Genomic DNA, 21,980 nt, shown 5'->3' with positions numbered 1-21,980 from the left:
GACATGCCCAGCCATCCAGATCCCCGCCCACTTATTGGTTAGGAATCGAACAGAGTGATCAGGGATCACCCAATTAGTGGGGCCCAAACTGAAGGACCGCCCAAAAGAGCACGAAAACCCACAAGTATAAGAAGAAGAGTTCGCCACATGTTCGTCCTCTCTTGGACCTGGTAGCCCGGTCATGGCCATCTCCAATTCCAATTGCAGCAACACCAGAAGCAAGTCCAAGTTCAATGCTCGCTACCAGACGGATGAGCCTAGCTAAGCAGCAGTTACTCCTTCGAACCCGATGGATCCAGAATCGAACAGCGGCCACTGTTTCTCTGACCTAAGCCGGGTGCCTGAAGTTAAGTACAGGTTGTCTTAGTCGATAGGTGTAGTTAACTAGTAGTGTTTATGTTGCATGACTAATTGTGTGTAAATAAAGTACCCTTGACCTGGAACTAAGTAACTGGTGTTTGGTTCTTTGATCGATAGCCGGTTGAAACTTGTGGTGGTATCATTCGAAACCTGGCGACTCTAAGCATTCGGACATGGACAATATAGAAAGAAGGGCAAACTCATTGACTACCATAATTGGAACAGAGCCACCGAAAGGACAGAGTAAAAGAGTAAAAGAAAAAAAAGCGACAACTTGCACATTCATTTTGATTATTAATATTGCAGCAAGCTGCCAGTCTGTCACATCTATAGTTTGCAGCCAGCGAGTGATTGGTGCATAGGAATTTGGATTAAGAGTGCTGGATGAACATTGTACTCAATTACACAATAATCCTGGATGCTGGCCAAAAATCTCTCAGTCACAGCTGTCCTGACATTTAACCGTGGATAGATATTTATTGCTTCAGAGTTGCAGTTGCACCATGCTGACTGTTAGTGTTTAATTAAAATCTTTAATTAATAGAATACTATTTCAATACTTATAGTAAGCCACTTCAAACCCTAGATTGTGGATGATTTGAATGCAAAATTCTTTTAAAATGTATGCTTCTACAAAGAAGGTATGAATAATTTAGGTCGCATTTTACTCTCTATTAATTTTAATTTTGACAACAAAATGGATTCGTAGAAGCAAGGAATGGGACAAGACTCGCAGTATTTACCAATGGTCCAAGTCATGCTCCCACTCTATAATATATACATAGAAATGAGCACAAACAAAGATTTCCAGCTGAGAAGCATTGTTAAAGACCATGAGATATTGCTGCAGAGTTTTGCCAAGGAGGGAGGGGAGGTAAAAATGAAACAAAAATGAAATTGAATATTATGTCCGAACATTGCGCATTAGCCAAAAGGAATCTTTTGATACATAGCATGAGAGGAGCAACTACTCTCAGATACTGTTCAACTGAGAGCAGGGTGACTTAGGGGTGCAACAAAATACAGAGGCACGTCACGTCTGGAACAAACTACCACAAGCAGAAAATGTAGCACAAAAGAACCAGTTACAGAATATGTGACAGGGGAGCAGAACGTGGCTGGAGCTGAGATGTGCCTCTAGATCTACAGAAACAGTCAACTATCTACAGCTAAGGTCATTGTCATGATATCCATATTAACATATCATGGTGCAATCACACACACACATTGATGGACAGGTAGTTGGACCAACCAACACACACACATCGCAGCCAATCACCAGTGAGAGCACATGCACTATAAAACAGGGAACACCACAGTTCCCACTCATTCCACCAGGAGATAGCTCAGAGCACAGAGCTCACAGCATGCCACTCAGACATACACCATGTGCTGAGTGCTTCACCAAGATAGTGCAAGGGCTGGGTCCACAGGTTAGCTGGTGAAGTACGAACCACGGCCAGAAGTTAATAGTTATTATTGTACAGAATAATAAAACAGAGTTGTACCATCTACAACCATGTTGGTTTGTTTGTGTATCGGAACACACAACACGACAGTCATCACCGCCCTCAACTTTAATACCACAGACTTTGCAGGCACCTCCAGAAGGTATCACAGGAGTCAGACATGTTGCTTAATATTTCCCACATCAGTACTAACCAGCAGCAGCAAAGGAAATTAAAATGTTACTATATTGGTTACATCCCTAAAGTAGTTGTCACATTGGCATGCTCCTTATTTTTGTCCATGTCAGTGATCCTTGGAAATATCTAAATAATAAGGTCCGTTATCCCAACAACATGCAAATAGTATGGCAAGCAGTATGGCAAATAGGGCAGCATGATGGCACAGTAGTTAGCAATTCAGCCTCACAGCGCCAGGGACCAGGGTTCAATTCCAGCCTTGGGTGACTGTGTGGAGTTTGTATGTTCCCCCCATGCCTGTGTAGGTTTCATCCGGGTGTTCCGGTTTGCTCCCAGAGTCCAAAGATATGCGGGTTAGGTAGGTTGGCCCTGCTAAATTGCCCCTTGGTGTCCAGGGATGTGCAGGTTAGGTTACGGGGATAGGGCTCGGTGGATGGGGAAGTGGACATGGGTAGGGTATGTTATATTACTTAAAGCAATATGTGTTACTCATTTGTTTATGCTGAGAAGTTCTTAACTTTGATGATGATGAATACTCAAAGTCGTCCAGTGATAACAAATAATTTATTGAGTAACTAATCAATTAACTTGTGAGTTTGATTCTTCAATACTTTTACTAGCAGTTAAATTAAACAAGATAGAATTGGATTAACTATGAATATTACACTTGCACTCTGAGCTAACTCTACACTTCTGTTCTCTAGTCACAACACACCCAAAAAGAGTGGGAAGATAAATTGAGCGTGTATTTATATCCACTGTTAGTGTTGCTCTCTAGCGATCATCTGACTGTACTAACTACACATTAACCCTTTATGTCTTTACATATACAGAGATCACTACAGGGTGCTCTTAGGGAAGGTTGGTGCAGACTCAATGGGACGAATAGCCTCCTTCTACACTGTAGGGATTCTATGAGGCCACTACCAGACAGTCAAGGGAGTACACATAATGCTTTCATTATGCAATAATAAATGTGATCCAGTTCTTTGGATCAAAGCTGTGGTTTATGAAATGTTAACCAGGGGATGTAAATGTCACAAGCAAAGTCAACATTTATTATCCATCTCTTAATTGTTCTTGAGAAGGTAGTAGCGAGCCATCAAAACCCAGTCCTGAAGCAAAGAGTAGACACACTGAGGCACATGACATTCATTGAGCTGAAACTTGTCGTTCTAAAACAATGATTTTGATCTTCAGTTAGGTAGACTAAAAGTTGCCTCAGATAATGATTCACGCTGCACAATATCACTATGGAGAGACCTTATTGTGAACGTGGCCAAGGAATATTTGCAAACCAGTGAACTATGAAACACCCATTATCACTCTGCTGAACATATTTACAGTCATTGAGCTCCTGGTTTTGTTGGGAAATGAATATTTATTTATGGTTTACAGTGCAGAAAGAGACCATTCGGCCCATCGAGTCTGCACTGGTCCTTGGAAAGAGCACCCACTTAAGCTCACTCCTCCACTCTATCCCTGTAACCCAGCAACCCCACCCAACCTTTTGGGCACTAAGGGGCCATTTAGCATGGCCAATCGACCTAACCTGTACTTCTTTGGATTGTGGGAGGAAACCGGAGCACCCGGAGGAAAGCCACACAGAACAATAACACAGTAAACAATAAACAAACTCCATATGGACCCTCCCCCCACCGTGTGATACGACCCTAACAGAAAGATCCGCTCCTTCCCGAAATCCACCCCCCCCAACCTAACAACGAACGATGACAGTACAGAATAAACAGCTGCCACCTCCGGTAGAGCCCCTCAAACACCCCCTCGGTGTATTTAACTTTCTCAAGATATAAGAACTTCATAAGATCCCCGAGCCAGACTTTGGGCGGAGAAGCTGACCTCTACCCCATCAGCATTTACCTTTGAGCAATCAGTGAGGCGAAGGCCAGAACATAAACCCCCGCCTGCATAAATATGGCCCCGAAATAGATAAAATCGCCGACATAGTGCTAAAGAAGGAGACCCAGAACCCCATGCTCTCAGGACATGACCAGAACATGAACACATGATTAGCCGGGCCCCTCACACGCTCACACTCATCCTCCACTCACGCAAACAAGCTGCTCATCCTAGATTTGGTCAAATAGGCACCATTCACTACTTTCAACTGTATCCACCCTAACTTCGCACATGACGATGTTGCACTCACCCTACGCAGAGCCTCGCACCACACCCCATTCTCCATCTCCAGTCCCAACCCCTCCTCCCACTTAGCCTCAACCCCTTTCACTGACAATGCCTCTTCCGCCATAATCCTACCATAAATCCCCCACCTAGTCCCCTCCTCTATCCCTGCCTGTGACAAAACCCTCTCCAACAAAGACGAAGGGAGCACCACCAGGAATGTAGGGAAGACCTTTTTTTTGCGAAGATGTGACCCTGTATCCATCTGCGAAAGCCCAAATTCCTCTGACAACTCCTCCAAGCTTGCAAAATGCCCCTTCAAAAACAAGTCCCTCATCCCCACCAGCCCTTCTCCTCACATCCCCTCAACCTAACATCCAGCCTCGCCGGCTCAAACAAATGGTTTGCACAGATCGGCGCCAACTTCGATATCGCCCCCAATCTAAAGTGCTGCTGACACTGTCTCCATATCTTCAGTGTGGACACCACCAGCAGGTTCACTGAATACTTCCCCTTCCCCGGAGAAACCGGCAGCAAGGTCATCACTAACGTCATGAACCCTGACCCGCTACATGACCCTGATTCCATCCCCACCCATATATTCTCAGGACAGGATCCCCACAACACCCCAGCATCTTCTCAGCATTCACTGCCCAATAATAATATATCAGGCATGGCAGCGCCAAGCCCCCTGACTGCTCGTCCCTTTGGAGGGCCGTCTTCTGAATCCTAGCCACTTTGCCTGCCCAAATAAAAGACAGAATCAATTTCCCCACCCCCCAAAAAAGGTTTTCGGCAGAAAAAACTGGAACAGAAAATGGAACCGTAGCAAAACATTAATTTTCACCGACTGAATTCTGCCCAGCAAGGACAAAGGGAGGCTGTCCCACCTCTAAGTCAAACTTAATCCTGCTCACCAAACTCGTAAAGTTCAACCCCCTAAGCTGGGGCCGATCTCGAGTTGCCTGCATCCCGATACCTAAACTGGGAACCCGCTGAGCAGAACGGTAACACCCCAGATTGACTCCCCTCTCCAGTGGTGACCGAAAACACTCACTGTTTTCCCAATTCAATCTATACCCTTAAAAAGTCCCAAAACGCCTCAGCAACACCATGCTATCACCCGTTGTGGGAACCAGATCCATCATATACAAAAGAAAATCATCAGCGTACAAAGATCCCCTGTATTCCACCTCCCCCTCATTATCCTTTTCCACTTATCCGACGCCTTCAGGGCAACGGCCAAAGGCTCAATTTCCAATGCAAACAAGAGGGGGGGGACATAGGGCGTCCCTGCCTCATTCTGCTGTGGACTGAAAATATCCCAAACTAACATTATTTGTGCGGACACTGGCCTTAGGTGTCTTGTATAACTGGACCTACTGTATGAATTGAGGCCCTCCCAAATCGTTCCAACACCGCAAACAAAAACCCCCATTCTACCCTATCAAAAGCCGTCTCGGCATCCAACACCACAATAACCTACTGCTCTCTTCCTTCTGCTGGAGACAATACCACATTTAAAAGCCCCCTCCCATTCTGCGACAACCGGCGCCTCTTCACAAACCCCATCTGATCTTCCTCAATAACCTGAGAGAGACACTCCTCCAGCCTCAGTGATAAAACCTCAGCCAAAATCTTGGCATCCACAATTAATAAAGAAATCAAGCGGTAGGACCCACACTCCACTGGCTCCTTTTCCTTCTTTAGCAGAAGTGAGATGGACATTTGCATCATTGGGCTGGAATCTCCGCCCCGCCGGGCCCCTTTACTGTTTCAGCACACCGGCGAGATGCTCCATTAGGCCGACTGGTCAATGGGGTTTGCCATTGTGGGGCAGCCCCACGCTGTCGGGAAACCCCCGTTCTGCCGTCAAAATGGACATCCCGCCGGCGGAGAATCCAGCCCATTGTCTCTGGAAGAGATCCCCGCGTTACCGAATGTTTAAGCATCTCCACCATTGACTGTACCAATTTATCAGCAAACCTTTCATAAATATCCACCGGGAATCAATTCTGCCCCGGCGCCTTATCCGTCTGCATGTGACCAATCGCTGTCCGAAACCCGTCCACTCTCTCCTCCAGCCCTTCCGGTCCTCTTCTTCTACCATAGGATATTTCAACCTCTCCAGAAATTCACGCATATCCGACTCCTCCCCAGCGGCTTCTTGTAAAGGTTCTTGGAAAACACCTCAAAAACCCTGTTAACTTTCTACGCTGCTGACACAAGTCCCCCACTTGAATCCCGAATCTGAACAATCTTTCAAAAGGCTGCCTGTTCCCTCAACTCACCAGCCAAGAGATGACTGGCCTTCCCCCCAGATTTGTATATTACCCCCTTTCGAGTGCCGCAATTGCATCATCAGTAAATAATCGATCAAACTCCATCTGCAACTTCTTTCTATCAGCCAGAAGCTCTTGGGTGGGATCACTTGAGTACCTTCCTTCCACCTCCAAGATCTCGTCCACCAACCGTTCACTCTTCCCTTGCCTCCCTATCCCCTTGTGCAAAATTATCTCCCCTCTCACCACCTCCCACAGCACTAAGGGTGACGCCTTGTTAAACTCCATTCTTGTTAAACTCCACATACTCATCAATCACCCTGGCTACCTTCATGCAAAAACCCCACATGCAAACATCACGCTGGCAGCTGAGCCAGCCCCACCTCCAAAACCACATCCACCAAGTGCGGAGCATGATCTGAGATCACCATTGTGGAATAATCCACTTTCCTTACCCACGGCAGCCGAGACCTCCCCATCACAAGAAGTCGATACGCGAACACGCATTGTGGACCAGAGAGAAAAAGGAGAATTTCCTGATCTCAGGGTGAAACAACCGCCATGGATCCGCTCTACCCATCTCCTTCATGAATGCCGTCAGAACCTTTGCTATCCCTGAAAGGGCCAATGAATTAGGCTTATACTGATCCAACTTAGGGTTTAGAACACACGTCAAATCTCCCCACAGAATCAGCTGGTGTGTGCCCAAGTCTGGAATGGCTGTCAGCATCCTTTTCATGAACTCTCCATCCTCCCGGTTTAGAGTGTACATGATTGCTAAAACCACCGACTTACTCTCTAATGTTCCCGTACCTATGACATACCTGCCACTCTGGTCCGCTCCCACCTTCCCCATCTGCAGCTGAACTCTCTTGTTAATTAGAGTCACCACCCCCTTCCGGGTCCTGCTGTCAAAGCCCGAATGGAATACCTGGCTCACCCAGCCCTTACGGAGCCTAATCTGATCCTTCACCCGCAAGTGGGTCTCCTGGAAAAGCATCGCATCAGCCCTCAAACTCTTCAAATGGGAGGTAACACTCACTCGCTTGCTTCACTGGGCCTCCCAACACCCACACATTCCACGTGTCTCTCACCCACCCCTCTCCTTCAGATCTCCTCGAAGATCTTCAGTTGCCTCATCTTGGAGGTCTTCAGTTGCCTCATCTTGGCAGTCTTCATTGCCTTGTCTTTGAGATCTTTGTTGCTTATGGACTGTTTTTTGAGAGTTGCCCTCTATCTGGGGTCTTCTCTAATTTTCCTGTCCATAGCCATTTGTTCCTTCTTGTGGTTGCTGCTTTGCCATTTTAAATGTATTACTTCTTTAAGGGTATTGCCACTTTAAGACTGTGTAGTAATCTTTTCTCCCCACATAGGCTGTAGTTGGTTGGATACAGTTGCAGGTATATTTAGCAACACATGTATCATTGCAGATACAGAGTGTTCCAAGCTGTTCTTTTTATTACCCTTAAAGCTGCAGCACTGCTTCCTTGTGCCAGCCATTTTTTTTCCAGCTTTTGAACCTTTTTATTTGCAGCAATTTGTTGATTTTTAATCCATATTCCTGTTTGCAGTTTGAGAACGTCTCTGCTTAAGCGGCTCACTTCAGCCATTTAAAAAAAACTTAAAGCACTGCTTTCCGTGTGCGCTTTTTAAAAACTTTGTTGCAACTCTTTTTTTTTGCTAAGTTCTATTTCTTTCAAACTTAAAGCCACAGCTCTTGCTTCGCAGATTTATTTTCTCTTTTTTTTTCTCTACATGTTTATTTCCAAACATTTGACTCTGCCAACCAATTCAATTTTCTTCTGCATCTGTCCTTCCGAGTCTGGCAATATCTTAAATGGGGCCATTCGACCAAAGAGAGTCATCATGGTCAGTATTTATTTTCAGACTTTCATTAAAACAGGATACTCACAGGTGTCGTACCAGAGGCGGTGTCAGGATAATTCATCCTCATTGCCTGATGTAATATGCACTTTCATAGATTCCATTAGTAACAAGAAAAGGATTCATTAATAGGACTTGTTCAGCAGACTCATGGGGGCAGCTTGCTCCTTCCATGTCTCGTGCCTAAGAGAGCTCCACCTCTTGGAGTGATTTCCTACTCTGAGTCCCCAATGGTCCCCCAGGACAGGTGACTTTTACTCTGCTGTGTTGCCCTTAAAGAGACAATTACCACAGGAGGGTTCGAGGAACACTTACAGTTACTCAATTCCAGATGTAAGAGCAGTTGATATTCACTTCCGCTGTGGACTGTCTCTCGACTGCAAACAGGCTGCTTTGTTCTTTTCACAAGCAGTTTGTCCTTCTCCTCAAGACAAAGCCAAACCCAACTTTTAAACACAGTTTTTTACAAGCGTGGCTTTTTTCAGAGCCATAAGATGTGATCCATCCGCTTTGTCCAACTCAGGATGCAACGAGGCCTCTCGCGGGATTTACTGTCCTCATCACGCCTTATGAGGCATCGCGATCTAGATCCAGACCATTGAGATTGGGACCCAGATTTGCATAATCAAGTGAGCAGTTAGTCTACCCAGCAGATCTACCCAGCACCCAGGACCTAACGGCCTTGCCTTGGAGTCCATTTAGCATTTGTTTCGACAAACATGGACCAGGCGCACCGGAACCTGGGGTGAGGGGGGCGGGCGGGGAGCAATCCCACCCTGGTGGTCGGGCTCTGGGCACTTGCACTGCCAAGGTGCCCATCATGCCTGTGGTGGGGATTAGGCCCAGGGGTACTCTGCCCTTAAGAAATGGGGTGTGGGGGCTCGATGGCCACCTTATTGGCGAGTTGGGGCATTTGGGGGGGGGGGGGGGTGTCTAGTGATTGTGGCGCAATTTTTAAATGGAGCTCCGATCTCTAGACCCGCCCCCCCCCCCCCCAACGTCAACGCTTCGCTTGTCAGTGCAGGAAACGGGACTAAGTGCACGCGGACTAAGTTCCTCGCGGAGGCCCAGAAATAAAGCAGAGCCTATTTAATTGCGGGATCGTTCCGGCTAAACGTGCAGGATTCTACGTTATTTCCATTAAATCGTGCCCATAAACTACCGTGTACACAATCCCTTTGTACACAATCCACCAGGGTCTAGAGGTTTCCAGCTTCATTACCTTTTCTTGCAAATGGATATCTAATCCGAGAAAAGCAATCAGAGTTACTGCATTAACCCTTTAAAGAACAGCATCTTCTGAAACACAAATTCTTCCAGACTGTTCTTTGAAAATGAACCATTTCTGTGATTAAAGTGTTCATCACAACGGCAACTGCATTGTTGCGTAGTACAGTTAAGGATGGAGACTGCGTGACAGCCTAGCATTAACTGTCAAATGGAACTCGATGGAGAAATACAGATGTGTCATGGGGATGCTTAAATAAAAGTAGGTTTCATCTTATTCCCCAACAGCTCTTAATGGTAACATAGGGCAGAACTTTACATTCCTGCACCGGCAGCTTGGCAGGTGGATGGGACGGGGGAGGGGGGGCGACAGGGGAGCGGTATCATCTAAAATTCCTCCGGTTGCCTTCCCACCAGTCACATGCCCGCACTGTAGTTTACAGAGGGGCGGGCACGTCTACGGCTCAACATGCATTTAACATCCTGACCACGAGAGGAGATTCCGCGATCTTGCCACTGCTGACTGCCATGAATTTAAAAACTGCAGCTCAGGAAATCAATAGAAGGCAATGGCTATATCCCTCACTTTCTCTGTCTTCTGACCTCTTCTTGGAATTGTGGAAATCAAGGAAATGTAGATTAAACTCTTTTGATAGTCAGGAAAAGGTCAAACTCTCCAATTTCCCAGCTGAAATGGCTTCTGGCCCGAAACAAAAATAGTGGAACGAATAAATGGCTATATAGCAAACATGCCTCTTTCTGTTTGCCCTTAACCCCTGAAAACGTTTTCATCAGGGCTTTGCCAAAATGTTCATTGTCAATCCTCCGTCCCAGAATGGCCAGGAGTCCCTCAGGCCCGGATTGAATCTCCCGGTGGCTAATCAAAACATTCAGTTGCATAGACCAGTTTCTCAAGGAATCTTGAGCCTCTTAGAAAAAACAAAATGAGTGGGCACAATTTACGCCGTCACTCTGGTGAGGCCTAAAAGAGCCAGGAACCAGGGGCGTCATTCTCCGACCCCTTGCCTGTCCCGCCGGCGTAAATCAAACCTGGTATTTACCGGCGGGACCAGGCGGCGTGGGCGGGCTCCGGGGTCCTGGGGGGGCGTGGGGTGATCTGACCCCGGGGGTGCCCCCACGGTGGCCTGGTCCACGATTGGGGCCCACCAATCCGCGGGCGGGCCTGTGCCGTGGGGGCACTCTTTCCCTTCCGCCACGGCCTCCACCATGGCGGAGGCGGAAGAGACTCTCCCCACTGCGCATGCGCGGGAAACTGGATCTGGGGCGAAATTCTCCCCCGCGCATGCGCCGCATTTCCGCGCCAGCTGGCGGGGCAACAAACGCCATTTCCGCCAGCTGGCGGGGCGGAAATCCCTCCGCCGTCGGCCTAGCCCCTCAATGTTGGGGCTCGGCCCCCAAAGATGCGGAGCATTCCGCACCTTTGGGCCGGCACGATGCCCGTCTGATTGGCGCCGTCTTTGGCGCCAGTCGGCGGACATCGCGCCGTTGGGGGAGAATTTCGCCCCAGATCCAAAGAGATCGGGGCCGCATCTTTAAAGGGTACCCCAATCAATGCTGCAGCCCCCATCACTGAGGTATCGGGGATTCTAACCTCTCCCCCCCAGACAATCCTCACCAGCATTAACCCCTTACCCCCACTAAAAATCCTCTCCGGTATTGAAACCCTGAACTAACACCGCAGTATAGTCGGCACTCACTCTCTCCCCAGCCCACTCCCCCCACACCTCAGTGTCTACCCTCCCCCTGCACACAAATGCACCCCCCACCCCAACACATGGGGCTCCCACTAGGGACAGCCCCTGGCACTGCCCCAGCAAGGACTAGGACTGCCAACATGTGCCAGAGAATGTTCTTCCACTACTCTGCACACCCCAGGGAGCTATACTTAACTCTGTGACCCTGGAGGAATCCCCTCGGCTGTCTCTTGCCCGGCCAAACCAGTTGTAAACCTTGCCGACGTGACGCTGTTTTGGCGACATATAAATATTTAGTGAGGGGGATCATTTAGTGGGGGCAGGGTTCCTCATACATTAATATAATTTCAAATTTATTAAACAGATCTCGTGAGGTCGCTGGCGAGGGGTGGCAAAATTGGGACATGCAATACCTCTGGCGGGAATCGAGTTTCCTGATTCCCACAAGATTTTCCGGCCACACCGCCAATCCAGAGGACGGCGAGTGCGGCTCAAGATTGTGCCCAATAAATATAGCAAAAATTTATATCAAAGAACATGTTAATAGCTTGTGAGTATCATCTTTGTTATTTTTAAGTAAGATTGATTTCAACTCGTAATGTGTGGTAAGTATTGGTAGGATTTATTACCAGTAAGGTTTGCTAGTAGTAAAATATATTAGTATTAGTAAGGTTTTGTTCACTAGTAGCTGTCATAATATCCACTCATGTATATAATACGATGCAGGCAGGCAGTGATTGACACACAGGATCACCAATGAACACACACGACGAATAACAACCAATCACCAGACAGGACACCACCACCAAAAAGCACACAGGGCATTAAGACTCTCCCTCTCTCTCTACAGGACACAGCTACTGAGATAGTAAGAGTGCACAAGCCAGTGAGCACTATCACCGTGAGGTAGAGAGTTAGTCTGGTCAAGCCAGTAGGAGGTTATCAGTTAGATTGATAGAGTGTCAACTCACAGCAGACTATGTACAGCAATCAGGAAGTTCAATAAAACAGTGTTGGACCATCTCCTGTGTCAGAAGCCTGTTTCTAGTTTCACTGCATCCAGTTGCAGTCAACATTGAACCAACTTACTTAACACATCAGTAGCAAGGTTAACTAATAAGTTAAGATGCAGCAGCTGCAGTTGCAGCAGCTTGAGCTCCGGGTTTCGGAACTTGAGCATCAGCCAGTATTACTGTGGTGCATACGTGAGAGCTACGTGGATAGCACCTTTATAGATGTGGTCACTCCACATCTTAAGAATATGCAAGTGGATGTGGAAGGAGTGACCACTTGATAGTCACAAATGAACGGGCAGGTTAAGTGCAGAAGCCTCCTGAGTGCATCCCACTATCAAACCAGTATTCGGTCCTGCATGCTGATGAAAGTGATGGTTCATCTGTGGAACTAGCCACAGCCAAGTCCATGACACCGCAGGTGGCTCAGTTCTACATTTCGGGGGGGGGGGGGGGGGGGGGGGGGGAGGAAGTCTGGAAGAGCAATGGTGATAGGTCTTTTATAGGGAAACACATTGGGGTTTCTGTAGCCACAACTGGATTCCAATATGGTGCGTTACTTGGTGGTCCTGCAGTCAGAATTTATCAAGCTATGGATAGAAAACGAACAAGCAAGATCTGAAAAGCAGCAATATCTGGATTGCTCCCAGTGCTGCGCACAGGTGTGTACAGAAATGGGAGCATAAGACAGATGGTGCAGGAGGGAGGGCTTTAGATTCTTGAGACTTGGGGACTGGCTGTGGGGAAATGACACCTGTACAGGCTAGACAGGCTGCACCTGGACAAGATCCTGGACTGAGTTCCTTGCAGGACATTTTGCTCATGCTGTTGGGGAGGTTTTAAGCAAGGGTTTGGCAACAGTGTGGGAACCAGGAGATAATATTAGAGAGGAATACAAAGGTGCACAGAATATTAGGAAAGTTAGTTGCACTAAAGTAGGGAACAATACATTAATAGGTGGGGTCAGAGTAAAGGAGAAAGTATTAGAGTCTAAATCAGAGTTATTGTGCATGCAAACAAATGTATGGAGTGTGGCTAATAAGATTGTTGAATTACAGGTGCAGATTGTCATGTGGAAATATGATCTTGTGGTTGTAACAGAGACCTGGCTCAAAGAAGGACAGGGCTGGGTGTTAAATATTCCTCGATACAAGGTGTTCAGGATAGGAAGAGAAGGAGTAGGGGTGGTGGTATTGATTAAGGAGAACGTTGCAATACTGGAGGAAGAGGACGACCCAGAGGGGTCAAGGACAGAATGTATTTGGTTAAAGCAATGGAACAAAAATGGGGCAACTACAGTGCTTGGTGTAGTCTATATTGGCCACAGTGGGAAAGATGTAGAGGAACAAATTTGTAAGACGTGCAAAAATTATAGAGTGCTTATAATATTGTAGTTGTGTAAAGGGCAGAGATGGCAGAGAGGGTCACAAGTTCATAGTGTGTGTTCAGCAATATGTTCCCAGTCCAATGAGGAGAGGGACATTGCTGGACCTGGTTCTTGGAAATGAGATGGGCCACATAGATGAAGTGTCAGGAGGAGAATATTTAGTGGCCAGTGATAATTATATCGTAAGATTTAGACTGTCTATGGAAAAGGACAAAGACCAGCCCAGAGTAAGAATAATTAACTGGGAGAAAGCCAACTTCAAAGGGGTAAGAACAGATCCAAATAAATTGGAGTCAAAGGTTGGCAGGAAATTGATCAATGGGCTACCTTCTAAGAAGAGATAATTTGGGCACACTCAAGGTATATTTCTTTGAAAGAGAAAGGCAGGACAAACAAATCTCATCCCTGGATGACAAAGGATATAGAAATTAAGATAAAGGGGAAAAAACCTAGGTTAAAATAAAGAAGTGGTTAAAAATACAACTGAGAACCAGGGTAAATATAGAAAACTCAGAGGGGAGATGCAGAAGTAAATAAGAGAAGCAAAGAGGGAGTATGAAAAGAGACTGGCAGCCAACATAAGAGGGAATCTCAAAGTCTTCTATAGGCATATAAAAGAAGATGAGAGAACAAAAAGGGGAATTTACACGTGGAGGCCGAGGCCATAACTGAGGTAATAAATTAATAATTTGCATGTACCTTTACCAAGGAAGAAGATACTACCCAGGGTATGGTAAAAGAGCAAATAATTCAGACACTAGAAGGATTTAAAAAGAACAAATATTAGACAGGGGGCGGGATTCTCCCAGCCCGGGGTCGGGCCGCCCTCTCTGACCCCGGCCTCTTTTCCTACGCGCCGGCCCTGTAGTCCTGCACCATGTTGCGTCGGGGCCGGTGCGTTGAAGGAGGCCACTGTGCATTCTCGCGTTGCCGCTGGCGCCACTGCGCATGCGCAGATCCCGCGATGCAAAGTTCGCGCCGGGATCGGCAGCTGGAGCGGTGCGAACTGCTCCAGCACCGTGCTGGCCCCCTGTAGGGGCCAGAATTACTTCTGGCAGTGGCCCATTCACGCCGTCGCATTTTACGACGGTGTGGACACTCTGCCGCGGGATGGGGGAATCCCGCCCCAGGGTATCTATACTTAAAGTTGATAAAGCAGAGGGACTGGATGAGATGTACCCAAGGATACTGACCAAAGTACGAATGGAAAGTACAGAGGCATTGGCCACAATTTTTCAGTCTTCATTCGAGTCGGGGGTGGTGCCAGAGGACTGGTCAATTGCAAACATTACACCCTTGTTCAAAGAAAGGGTGTAAAATAAGCCCAGCAACTAACTTTGGTGGTGGGGATCTTCTAGAAACAATAATTCAGGACAAAGTTAATTGTCACAGGGAGTAATGCGGGCTAATTAAGGAAAGACAACATGGATTTCTAAGTGTGCTTATAGGTAACATTCTTGTCTTGCCTTCGGGTTTTTCAAGTTGTAAATCTTCTTCCTGATCTGTTTTCAACACTCCACAGCAATTGCTTCTATAGAATTTACAGTGCTGAAGGAGGCCATTCGGCCCATTGAGTCTGCACCGGTCCTTGGAAAGAGCACCTTACCCAAGCCCATACCTCGACCCTATTCCCGTAACACAGTAACCCCACTTAACCTTTTTGAACACTAAGGGCAATTTAGCATGGCCAATCATCCTAGTCCGTACATCTTTAATATGTGGGAGGAAACCGCAGCACCCGTAGGAAACTCACGCAGACACAGGGAGAACGTGCAGACTCCGCACAGATAGTGACCCAAGCCAGGAATCCCACCTGGAGCTGTGAAGCAACTATGCTAACCACTATGCTACCGGGCTGCCCCTAACTTCTAACTTCAGCTTATCTCATATTTTCCATTCAAGTAGCTCCTGAAAATATTGCTGGACTTCTGTGCCTACCTTCGAATCCCATTTCTCTATTCCACTGTTGACTGGCACCTCCATAACATGATTAATGAACAGACTTTAAGGAGGAATTTTCTCAGCCGACAGGAGGAGGGTATGTGCACTTACATGGAGAGTAGCAAAAGGAGCAGCGCCTGTCAACCTGTCCAGTGCAGCAGCTGGGATCATACTGTCAGCGGGCGGTAAGGTGCCGAATTGTCACTTGCTTTTCGGTGAGCCAGTTTTAAGTCTTTCTTGTTATCAAAATAGTTGACAAAGTTGTCCTTAGCAAAATGCATGTAGCCATCAGTTTAATTTCAATTCGTTAAAGTCTATGGGAAAAGGACAATTAATCTTTTTTCTCAAAAAAATTGGAAAATATTAGCCTGGTGTAATGTGAAACAAAATCGCCTCATCAAAAAAGCACCTGTAGACAGAGAAAATGTGGTACTAGGTGGAAAATACCGTGGTAATAACATGTCTAAGGTGGGAGTTGCCAAAAGGTTCCATGAACCTCCTGCTTTTTCCCAGGTCTAACACCGAGAGTGCTGACCTCAAGCTGGTGCCAATGTTATGTCACGATACGCCTTAGCAACTCCTGGTCAGGGAGTAGAGAAAATAAAACCTTGGTTAGGAGGCACAGAAGACCATTGAGCAAAGGGTTAAAAATAAAAGAATAAATTATTGAACATTCCTGTTAATGTGAAGCTGCTGTCAATAGGAATAACAGGGAGAGTTCAGGGAACAGTGACCAGAATGATTCCTTGACAATTCTAAGGGATGTGCTGAAATGCACAGCAATTATATTGCAGAAAATGAGATTTCATAGGGGTTTAAAATATTCTCAGGCAGAGACAACAGACACAAATACCTACTGTGATTGGACTGTGGACAAAGAAATGGAGGATTGAGCTCAATTCAAGCAAGTCTCTCATTAGAGCCACAATAGAACCAGATAATCATACCCATCCATAAAACAGTTAGGCCACTGGTATCAGGGCTAGGGAAGCCCCAAACTCAAAAATGCTTCAGATTCCTTCTGACGGGGCCCGTGTGGCACCAGGTAAACAGGATTCTAGAGCAGGTGTGCCATGCATGTGCGTGTCCTGGAAAATTCCAGAGAGATGACAATCTCTACTGCTTATTTTGCACTGCACAGTTCCAGTTAATACCCTTTCTAAAGCTGAACATGTTTTTATCTACCCCAGGCTTTACACAACTAGACCCATGTAACATGAGCTCTCCCTGGATTCATCCACATGTGCATTGTTGCTACTGCTCCAAACCCGAGTCCATCGATCTATCTCCACTTTTGTTCTTCCATTTTAACTTCTTTTCTCTTTACCCCTCATGGACTCTCTTCTATTGTTTTTTTAAAATATTTTTTATTCTCCTCTTTCACACTCCTTTTTCACATTTTCTCCAAAATTTACACCCACCAACAATAAACAATAATCAGTAACAAATATGTCAATCCCCATAACAATAACAACGATCCCATCCTCCCACCAAACCCCAAACATTCGCCCACATGTTCACATAAACAAATGACAAAAAGGAATCAGGAATCACCCATAGCCACCATTAACACACACCGCCCCCTCCCCCAAACCCTCCCACCCACCCACCCCAACTAATGTTTGATGTTATCCAGTTCTTGAAAGTGCATAATGAATAATGCCCATGAATTGTAGAACCCCTCCATCCTTCTCCTCAGTTCAAACTTAACCTTCTCAAGCGTCAAGAATTCCAACAGGTCCCCCCGCCACGCCAGGGCACAGGTCGGAGAGGTTGCTCTCCACCCCATCAGGATTTGCCTTCGGACGATCAACGAGGCGAAGGCTACAACATCTGCCTCCGCACCCATTTCCAACCCTGGCTGGTTTGACACTCCAAATATGTCCTCCCGGGGGCCCGGGCCCAGTCTCACGTGCACACTTTAGAAATTACACTAAAAACCTCCCTCCAGTAATCCTCCAGCCTTGGACAGGACCAAAACTTATGAACGTGATTAGCTCCCCCCTCCCCCCCGCCCCACCCCCCCTCACCCCCCCCTCCCCCCGCAACGTTCACACACATCTTCTACTCCTTCAAAGAATCGCCTCATCCTCGCCATCGTGAGGTGTGCTCTGTATACCACCTTCAGCTGTATCAGCCCCAACCTTGCGCATGAGGTGGAAACATTCACTCTCCGGAGCACCTCACACCAGATCCCCTCCTCCACATCCTCCCCCAACTCCTCCCCCCACTTTGCTTTGATCCCTTCCAGTGGTGTCTTCTTCTCTTCCAAAATAGCTCCATAAACCGCTGACACTACCCAGTCCCCCTGTCGTCAGCACCTCCTGCAGCAATGTGGAGGCCAGCTCCTCCGGGAAGCTCTGAATCTCCTCCCCGGCAAAATCTCGAACCTGCATGTATCTAAACATTTCCCCCTGCTCCAGCCCACACTTCGCCTCCAGCTCCTTCAATCCTGCAAAGCGACCCCCAAGAAACAAATCTTTTAGTGTCTTAATACCCTTCTCCTCCCATTTCCGAAAATTTCCACCCCACCTCCCTGGCTCTCAAATCTGTGGTTCCCCCGAATCGGCATTTCCCTTGACCCTGCCCCCAACCCGAAGTGTTGGCGAAACTGCCTCCAAATTCTCAATGAAGCTATTATTACCGGACTCCCTGAGTACTTCCCCGGGGCTATCGGGAGCGGCGCTGTTGCTAGTGCTTTCAACCCCGACCCCCTGCACAAACTCTCCTCCATTCTGACACACTGGGAATCAACCCCTCTGACCCAGCTCCGCACCTTCTCCACATTCGCCGCCCAGTAGTAATACATCAGGTTTGGAAGACGCCAAACCCCCTGCCTGCCTTCCCCTCTGTAGCAGCACCTTTCTAACACTGGTCACCTTCCCTCCCCATACGAACGACGTAATCCTTCCCTCAATCTCTCTGAAAAAAGCCTTTGGCAGGAAAATTGTCAGGCACTGAAAAATAAACAGAAATTGCGGCAACACGATACTGTACACGACCCGCCAGTGACCGAGGGAGACCATCCCACCTTGCCAGATCAGCTTTCACTATCCCCACCAAACTAGAAATGTTGTACCTGCGGAGCTCCCCCCCCCACTCCCGAGCAACCTGCACCCCCAGGTACCTAAAGTGAGTCCCTGCCCTACGGAATGGCAGCCCCCACACCCCTGCCTCCACCCCTGGCCGAGACACCACAAAATACTCACTCTCGTCTAGATTTAGTTTGTACCCCGAGAAAGACTCGAAGCAGCTCCAATATTCCCCCTATCGACACACTCGGTTCAGACACGTATAACAGCAAGTCATCGGCATATAAGGACACCTTACGCTCTATCCTCCCCCGCACTATTCCCCTCCATACCACCGAACCTCTTAATGCGATGGCCAACTGCTCAATCGCGAGTGCAAACAGCAGGGGGGTCATAGGACATCCCTGCCTAGTCCCACGGTGGAGAGAAATGTATCTCGAGCTGATGTTGTTTGTGCGGATACTCGCCCTTGACTCCTTATATAGTAGCTTTACCCAGTTCACAAATCTTGGTCCAATCCCAAACCGCTCCAGAACTGCCATCAAGTATCCCCATTTTACCCGGTCAAACGCCTTCTCAGCGTCCAATGCTACAACCACCTCTGTTTCCTTCCCCTCCGCCGGTGCCATAACGACGTTCAATACCCTTCTGATGTTTGAAAAGAGCTGCCTCCCTCTCACGAACCCCATCTGATCCTCACCTATCACCTTCGGGAGGCACTCCTCCAGCCTACCCGCCAGTACCTTCGCCAATACCTTTGCATCCACATTCAGAAGTGATATGGGCCAATACGACCCACACTCCGTCGGATCCTTATCTTTTTTTAGCACCAGGGAAATCGATGCCTGCCCCAAGGTTTGTGGCAATATCCCCTTCCCTATCGCCTGTTCAAACATCCCCACCATCAGGGATGTCAGCTTATCCCTGAATGTTTTATAATATTCCACCGGAAATCCATCCGGCCCTGCCACCTGCTCCGACTGCATGCTCCCAATCGCATCCTTTATCTCCTGCTCCACTATCGCTCCTTTTAATGTAGCCCTGTCCCCCTCCCCTAACCTCGGGGACTCCAACCCATCTAGAAATTCCTGCACCTCACAGTCTCCCCCAGGTGGCTCCGACCTGTACAACCTCTCATAAAATTCCTCAAAAACCTTGTTAATCAGATCCGGAGCCACCACCAACTTCCCTGCCCTATCCTTCACCTGCACAATTTCCCTTGCCGCTGCTTCCCTCTGGAGCTGACCTGCTAACATACGCCTTATCTCCATGTTCATAAACTGCACCCCTTGCTCGTCTCAGTTGGCGCACCGCCTTCCTGGTAGATAGTCGGTTAAAGCTCGCCTGTAGTTCCTTCCTTTTTTCCAGCTTTGCTGGGTCCCCATCCTCTGCATAACTCCTATCTACCTCCAACATCTCATCTATTACCCTCTGCGTCTCCAACTTCTCCTCTTTGTCCACCCTGGCCTTAAGCAAAATCACCTCCCCCTCACCACCGCCTTTAGAGCCTCCCAGACGACCGCCTTCGACACCTCACCCATACAGTTGAAACCTACAAATTCCTTAATTACCTTTTCAATTTTGTCACAGAACACTTGGTCCCCCAAAAGTCCCACATCTAATTTCCACCCCAGCCTCTGCGCTACACCCTTCTCCAGCACCATATCCACCCAATGCGAAAGTTTCGAGCACTACGTGTTCCAACAGCGTTTGCAGGGTAAGGATGAACCTTTCCAATCCTTTCTCACGCACCTCCGCATCCTTGCGCAGTCTGGCAGCCATTGAGACCTGTGTCTTACACGAAAACGCCACGAGTCGGTATTCCCACCCAAGCGGCTGAAAGGGCGCGGCAAGGTCCCCACGAGGTGGAACGGGTCCAAGTGATTGAGCAACTCCAGGGCTTCAGCCTGGATGAGGGTGGCCATTTTGCGTGCTTTTCGCATACTCCCGCGCTTGTGCGCACCACACGAGAGGACGGCAACGTCGAAGAACGTAATGCGCAAGTGCGCACCACACACGACCGCACCGCACATGCGCGGTGGCGCAGCGAACGTGCTGACGCTACGACGTGCGGCAACTGTGGTTCCGCCCATTTAAAACGGCAATGCCCTGCCAAATCTCGACAATGCCTACGATGTGGCAGGCTTGGCCACTATGCTGCCTTCTGCCGAGCAGCTCAGCCTGCCAACTCATACCGCTTCAGCCAGTCTCGCAGGAATGTCCGGGCAATTCAACCCACGGTCACCGAGTCCGATGCGGACCTCCCACACAGCAGTGACACCGAGGACCCGAAGGCGCCTTTTTGAGTTGGTGCCGTGACAAAAAACAGGCTGTCCCCGAAGCAAAGATACCAGCCGCTGGCGGTATACAGCATCGATCCAGACGATGAGTGGTGTGCCACCCTGACAGTCAACCGGTCCCAAATACAATTCTGCCTGGACACTGGTGCCTCTGCCAATCTCATTGCACGGTCTTACTTCCAAAGCCTTCGTGTCAAACCAGCCATCCTCCATCAGCCTGCCAGCTATTGGATTATAATGGCAATGTCATTCCTGCTAGCGGCTCGTGCCAACTTGAAGTGACGCACAGGTCACGCAAAGCCATCCTTCCTTTTGAAATCGTGGGCTCCTCGAAAGACTCCCTGTTTGGCACACAGGCATGCAAGCTGTTGAACCTAGTTCAGAGAGTACACTCTCTCTCCTGATGACACATCTGCCTTTCAGGACACTGACTTCAGGGCGCAACTCAACGCCATCATCGACCAGCACCACAACGTCTTTGAAGGCATGGGCACGCTCCCATAAACCTACAAGATCTTTTTGAAACAGAACGCCATGCCTGTGGTGCACGCACCTCGCAGGGTCCCAGCACCCCTTAAGGACCACCTCAAGTAGCAGCTGCAGGACCTCCAGAACCAAGGAGTGATCTCCAGAGTCACGGAACCAACCGACTGGGTCAGTTCCATGGTATGTGTAAAAAAGCCTTCCGGCGAGTTGAGAATTTGCATTGATCCCAAGGATCTGAATCGCAATATCATGAGGGAGCATTATCCAATTCCCAAACGCGAAGAGCTCACATGTGAGATGGCTCACGCCAAGCTCTTCACCAAACTCAACGCCTCAAAAGGATTCTGGCAAATCCAGCTCGACAAATCCAGCAGGAAACTGTGTACATTCAATATCCCCTTTGGCAGATATTGTTACAACAGGATGCCGTTTGGGATCATATCTGCTTCAGAAGTGTTTCATAGGATCATGGAACAAATGATAGAAGGCATTGAAGGTGTTCGCGTCTATGTCGACGACATAATCATTTGGTCCACCACACCGCAGGAGCATGTCAGTCGCC

At 48.0% G+C, this 21,980-nt stretch overlaps 1 protein-coding gene across 4 annotated transcripts in view; it reads right to left on the bottom strand.

The window, feature by feature from the left end:
• The window catches only part of LOC140393106 (serine/threonine-protein kinase 32C), a 664,435-nt gene that overhangs the window by 183,440 nt on the left and 459,015 nt on the right, over window positions 1–21,980 (bottom strand). Inside the window, exon 1 of one of the 4 annotated variants that reach the window (XM_072479154.1) lies at window positions 9,540–9,584. The exons of the other annotated variants lie outside the window; for them this stretch is intronic. The gene's annotated coding sequence lies outside the window, so the exon portion shown is untranslated. Of the gene's footprint in view, window positions 1–9,539; window positions 9,585–21,980 lie in introns of those variants that run through there. 4 annotated transcript variants of the gene reach the window in all.

The sequence above is a fragment of the Scyliorhinus torazame genome, chromosome 16 (genome assembly GCF_047496885.1).
Source record: "Scyliorhinus torazame isolate Kashiwa2021f chromosome 16, sScyTor2.1, whole genome shotgun sequence".
NCBI classification, from domain to species: domain Eukaryota; kingdom Metazoa; phylum Chordata; class Chondrichthyes; order Carcharhiniformes; family Scyliorhinidae; genus Scyliorhinus; species Scyliorhinus torazame.
Note: the sequence above shows the minus strand (reverse complement) of the source record. Positions and strands in the feature narration are given on the sequence as shown.